At 34.6% G+C, this 6,935-nt stretch overlaps 1 pseudogene; it reads right to left on the reverse strand.

The window, feature by feature from the left end:
• Nucleotides 1-1,243: 1,243 nt before the first annotated feature.
• Nucleotides 1,244-1,416, reverse strand: LOC128560682 (uncharacterized; annotated as a pseudogene).
• Nucleotides 1,417-6,935: the final 5,519 nt, after the last annotated feature.

Below are 6,935 nucleotides of genomic sequence, written 5' to 3' on the forward strand. Positions count from 1 at the left end.
GGAGTGGATGGAAATGTGGAACATGATCTAATGGTCGATGGATAGGGCTACGGACAATGCCATGCTGAAGATTTGTAACTTTATCCCAGCCGATAATAAGTTTTAAAGAGAGCTGACATCTAATCAGATTTGAGATTGTAAATTACTCTTATAGTGATATAGAGAATTGGGCTCACAGAGAAATCAGGGAGAGGATTATAACATTGGGTATGTTTTCTGCCATGAATAAATGAGTGAAGGTACGATTTGCTGACATGGTTAACGTTCTTTCTTATAACTGCTTGCCTTTCACAGAAACATCTAAAATCTTATCACTAACAATGATGATTTCATTTTTTTCTGGCGTGGGCCTGAAATGCATTATTTAAAGAAAAAAATATTTTTTTGATTTTTTTATTGTTTCTGATGTTGTTTACTATGAACAATTTTCAGAAGATATATACAATTAGGCAATCTTAAAGACTCACAATGATTATTTATTGGACCATTTTGGAAAATTACTTTTGTAATCTTAAATCATGGAAGATTAACATTTCTTTTTAAAAACTAAATAAACAAGACATTAACGCTACATAAATAATAAATGGCAGTGAACACAATTAATGAAAATATTAGCAGTCAAATTTTCATAAAATATTTATTGGTTTTCTAAAAAATCATATCATCAGCTTTTATGATTATAATGTTGAACAAAACAATGAAAACCATTACGTGAAATCACTCAGCAATTCAAATTTTGAGAATTTAGACTTATTGAATTATATAGGCAGCAGAACTGGTTTTTCACTAGGTAGGAACATATTTATTCTGTCTAAAAGCATGATTAATAATCTCAGTGTCTCAGAATATTTTGAAATATTTCCTAAATTTGGGGATGTTTCTTAGACAATTTAGATGCCAAATAATCTGCAAAACAGTTTAAGAACTCTGGTATGCTGGATTCCCCTTACCCCCTACTTTTGGCACTTCTGGCCTCTTTGTCAAAACAGATAGTGTGAATTTTAATATTTTTCAAAAGCAAACATAATGTGTCTGTTTTATATTTTGTTATCCTATTTAGTTGGAAATGTATAGAGGCAAAAACACATAAAATACTGATTTATCTACAAAGATAGTTTTAAATAGATACTGCAAAGTACAGGATAGCCTATGAATTGAGTACCCATGCTTAACTGCCTCCCTTTTTTATATTGTATGTTAGAGAAAGATGCTTTAGAAACACGAGGCTTTTCCCAGGCACAGTGGCTCCTGCCTGCAATCCTAGCACTCTAGGAGGCTGAGGTGGGTTGATTACTTGAGCTCAGGAGTTCGAGACCAGCCCGAGTAAAAGCAAATCCTGGTCTCTATTAAAAAACAGAAAAACTAAACTGATAAGAACAGATACTACACTTGATCTTAGCCAAAAGGCCTTGGTGTGTGTCACACTTTATGGAGGCAAGACATGATTGCAAGAGGGACTTTACCTAACAATTGCAATCAGTGTAACCTGGCTTATTGTACCCTCAATGAATCCCCAACAATAAAAAAAAAAAGAAAAGAAAAGAAAAACACCGTCATGTCACAAAAAAAAAAAAAATAGAAAAACTAGGCAGCATTGTGACATATTCATGTAGTCTCACCTACTTGGGAGGCTGAGGCAAGAGGGTTGCTCAAACCCAAGAGTCTGAATATGCTATGAGCTATGATGCCACAGCATTCTTTCCAGGGTGACAGAGTAAGACTCTATTTCAAAAAAAAAAAAAAAAAAGGCAAAATACTTGAGGTTTTGGTATCTAAAGGAGAAATAATGAAAAAATATTTTAATATTTGCTTAAGAAATATAAACTAAAAGCCTAACTAGAAATTATTTGCAATGTACATAATGAAAAGTATTAATATAATACTAATATATTTAATATATATATATACATATAGCTTGTCAGAATTAATATATATATTAATAGACATATAGCTTGTCAGAATAACAACAAAAAGACGAACCTCATAAAAGGTTGGCAAAACATATGAAAAGGAAGCCTTCCAAAAGTAGAAATTTAAAGTAAAGGCCATTAGTCTGGGCTCAGTGGCTCACACCTATAATGCTAGCACTTTGGGAAGCCAAGGCTGGTGGATTGCTTGAGCTCAGGAGTTGGAGAGCAGCCTAGGCAAGAATGAGACCCTGTTTCTACTAAAAATAGAAAAAAAAAACTAGCTGGGCATTATGCTGCATGCTTGTAGTCCCAGCTACTGAGAAGGCTTAAGCAAGAGGATTGCTTGAGCCCAAGAGTTTGAAGTTGTTATGAGCTATGATGACACCACACTCTACCCAGGGAGACAGAATGAGATTCTGTCTAAATAAATAAATAACCTTTGAACATAGAGAAGTTTAGATTCATCATATCACTAACAAATTGTGAATTAAAGCAATAAAGATATTTTGCATAGAAAATTATCAAATATTTTAAAGGAACAATGAACACCGTCCAATTTCAGTTAAAGCATGAGTTATTTCTCAGCTGTTAGTACATTTTTATTTTTATAAGAAATTGCTAATTTACAATAAAATCCTATAAATGAGCTTGGCTCTTCCTTAAATAGAGAAAAAAAAAAAAAGCAGTGAAACAAGGAGCTAGTTGTTTGAAAATATTAATAAAATTGAATTCACCCTTAGAAAAACGAACAAAGAGAAAAAGCATAAGATACAAATTCCCGGTATTAAGAATTAGGCAGCGCTATAGATCCTGCAAGTATCCTGAAGGATAATTAAGAAATGCTATAAACAACTTTATCTATTTAAAACTGACAACTTGTAAGAAATGGACCTCCTTGAAAAACAAAAATAACCCCAACTCACCCAATGTGAGTAACTAATCTTTCCCTGACACACACGTTCTACCTAATATCAGAATTTATTATAAAGTCAGATTGTTAAAAGTTAAGTTGTGTTAACCTTGAGTACCAGAGGCTAACACTTGTACGTGCCCAGGGAGAGGCAGAGACAAGAAACTTCACTGCTGTGTCATTTGTGCCTGTGAAAATTGTTAAAAAACAAAATGTCTAATAAAAGGAAAGGAGTAATTTATTATATAAGTGAAAAGATGGCTACCAAAGTATTTTAGAGAAATAAACTAAATAAACATATATAGAAAAAAGCAAGTTTTAAACTAATATGCACAAAATAATAAAACATGTTTATAAATATAAATTACACAGAGACACAGATGAATGATACTTTATAGTTTCATTTAAATTTATGTGACTGTGTGAGAAATATTCTGGAAAGTTATACAACAAACTAAAACTAGTCTTTTTTCAATGTCTGAACAATTAGGATTGGTAATGTTTATCATAGGAGACTAACTTTTTTTTAATGTTTAATTTTTGAGCAAAGAAGAAATATCACTTGTAGGAATTAAAGCAAATGAAATAAATAATAAGAAGAATAACAATCGGATTGGAGATACATTCAGCATGTGAATGAGCACTGGGTGGTGAAATGGCAGGTGCATTTATTTCTTTCACTCTACTTCGTATTTCTCTTTCATTTCTCAAGGGCATATTTGCATATGTAAAATTTTAAGTCATACAAAACATTTTAATGAACACAGTTTATGATGCTGCATGAAAAAGAATACTCTTCAAAACCTGGATGGGTTTTTCTTGACATAGAAAGATCTTCTCACTGCTTAAGTAAGGATCAAGTTGCAGAATAGAATATTTTCTTAGTTATTGATTAGTATTTCTTTTCAAGAAACAGAAACCCTTTCAAGATAGCCTAAGTGATGGAGAATGTGTTATAAGGATTCAAACGTCACAGATACCCGCAAGGAGCAGACAGGAGCCTTGTGGGAAACAGATGAACAACGTGAGGCTTAGGAGGGATCAGAGCAGCCATTTCCTTTCTGCCTTTCTTTTTTTTCCATTCACATGAAAATGAGAGAAACAGGAAGGAAAGTAGAAAGATCTAGAGGGAAAGAGCGCTTGGTAAGTGCATTTTCACTTATTCCTTTATCAATGATTCATATATTTTTCTTGTATTTGATCATGGAAAGGAATGACTGAAGGATGGGAAAAAAATGAAGGAAAGAAGAAAAGATGGAAAGAATACAAGTTCAGAACAGTTTCTCTTTACAAAATGAAAAATCCTCTACCTTATTTAAAGACCAGAAGATCCTAGAATAAATAAATGATATATTATCACTCTCCATGAGTCTTTCAGAAAACAAGGTCACTGTTCTGGACTAATTATATTCTTGTGAGGAAGCAATGGGTTTCATGAAACAGCCTCAGGAGCTGTACTTATTTTCTGTGATGTGTGGTTTCCCTCAAAGTTATTCGCTGTATAAACTATTCCACAGAAACAGCGCCCTAGAATTTAAGCCAGGGACTTTTCACCTAACTGCCTTCTTCATGGAGTTCTTCCTTTCACGGATCTAAGGGAGGATTGGTCAAGGGTTCTACACCCAGGACAGGAGACACCATTTGGATGGAGGGTCGAACTGCCTAGATGCTCAATGCCCTTTTCAAACGCTGCCTTTCCCTGGGTTTCATGACTTCATGGCTCTCAAGCATATTAACGTGGGAATTATTTTTACAACTTCAGCTAGTTAGAATCTACCATTTTCAGTTATTTTGAAGAGTTTCGTATTTGTCATTAATGTCAGAATTCTCTCTACGACTCTGATAAGGAATGCATAATACAATTTTATTTAAATAATGTCAAACACTCAAGTCTTCACCAATAATTCTGGTGCCTTCAGTCATGTTCAGATTTATTAATAAATAGTCCTCAACAATTTTATTGAGTAGGTTTACTCCTAAAAATCACTATGACTTTTGTCTGAAGGAGCTTACTTCAAATGGAAAATTGGAAATTATTGTTACATTTCAGAGAAAATAACCTAATAAATATGTTATTCTGTGAGCTCTTTAGACTCTAGAAATACAGACTAAATTTAGACCTCTGTTTGTACAATCTGTAAAGAAGAGTTCCTTTTTCTACAGATTTGAGTATTCTCTGGATGCAAATTCAACTCAGGTTGTGTAGATAAATGCCCCCAGATATAATGGGATAGCCCTGAATTTTAAACTTTTTTTTAAGAGTCTGATAGTGTCCTTGTTAGCTATGGCTAAAAATTAGTTATGCAATTTGTAAATAGAAGAAAACCAAGACAATGATACTGTAATTCTAAGTAGACTACATGTCTGTTTCCTTCTTTCCATTTATTTCTACATTATTTCCTGTTTCTTTTATATGAATGGGAGAGACAGAAACATTTCTATGTTCCTTCCTGTTTCAAAATGGCCTCCTCCATCAAAAGACAAAGGCATTGTTCTGTACCTTTAAATTCTGCAAAAAAGCCAGTCATTGAAATAGTAGCTTCTTATAGCACAAGGATTTACATATTTTCTTTAAGAGATTATATATAAGAGATGTTAATGTCAATCCATTTGAAAGGGAAAATGTACCAGATTCATGATCTAAAACATTACATAATTTGGTTTTTATGAGATTGTTTAAAACAATCTCGGTGCCTCCAAATCCTCATTCACAGGGATGGAACAATTCCCTAGAGGTGGATTTAGAGATACCACTACAGAAAATACAACAAATTTGGGGGCAGGCAGAGATAAAAATACCCATAGGGGAGATAAAGTACAAAATGACAAATAAAAATTAGCTAAGGCTTAACGACCAAACTGCTGATTGAGAAGACTAAGACCATGCCTTAATATTTATTAATCCCACATATTTCAAGTGTTGAATCTCTTCACGTTTATTTAGCATCTACCAACCTATTGTGTAAGCCACTGGGACAGAAGTATAATTCATCCTCTCATAAATTCTCATTCCTCTGGGAGAAGCTCCATAAATATTTGATGAATACAAGTTAGCCATGAAGAAATGAATGAATAAGTTGATGACTGGAAAACTTTTATAAGAAAGTTATATGTGAAACAGTCCTCCTGAAGACAAAATAGGCAGTGTCCTGAAATTACTTATTATTATGTAAGCTGAATATCCTAGTTTTATTTCATTGGGGTTATAAATCTAGTGGTCATCATAACCACGGATAATGATTTGCCTATCCAGCCTTTTGCTGAACTCCCTAAACTCAGGCTGGAACCTGGCACATAGTAGATGCTCAATAAACAGAATAACGTCTTTGTCTGTTCAGGTTGCTGAAACAATCTGCCACAGACCACAGGGATTATAAATAACAAAAATGTATTTCTCACAGTTCTGAAGCCTGAAAAGTTCTCGACCAAACATTAGCAGGTTCAGTGTCTGGCAAGTGTCCTTACTCATTCAAAGACTGCCCCTTTCTCGCTATTTCCTCAGTGGTGGATGGGGTGGAGAGGGAGCGCTCTGGGGTGTCTTTTTACCAGTGATTGCTCCATCTTCAGAACCTAGTCACCTATCAAATGCCTCGTCACCAAATACCAGCACCCTGGGCATTACAATTTCAACATCTGGATTTCATGGGGCACAAACATCCCATCTCTAGCAGATAGTTACAAAAATAAAGATAAGTTGAATCAAAATATGATTTTTAAAACTACCCTGATATCAAACTCTAAGGTCAAGTCTCAAATCAGTGGCAGAAACTAGGGTACCATTTGAGCTATGAGAATCCCCAATCTCTGTTAACAAAGAGAATAAATTCTGAACTGTAAAATACAGGGAAAGCAAAGTTGCCCTTCTGTTCGAATATCCATTAAGGCCAATGTAGATGTGTTTGGTATCAGGGAGTGCTACAGATATGAATTCTGTTCCACCCCACCCCACCCCCAAGTCCCACTCTGGACTTCCCCATTTCTCTCTTTCCTCCTCTCTCTCACTTTCCTCCTCCTATCTCCCCACTTTCTCTCTCTCTCTCCTGCCCTGTCTCTCTCCGTCTCCCCCTTCCATCTCTCCCTCCCGCCCGCTCTCTTCCTTTTTAATTATTCTTTCA

This window comes from Nycticebus coucang, chromosome 11 (genome assembly GCF_027406575.1).
Source record: "Nycticebus coucang isolate mNycCou1 chromosome 11, mNycCou1.pri, whole genome shotgun sequence".
In the NCBI taxonomy this organism is placed as follows: domain Eukaryota; kingdom Metazoa; phylum Chordata; class Mammalia; order Primates; family Lorisidae; genus Nycticebus; species Nycticebus coucang.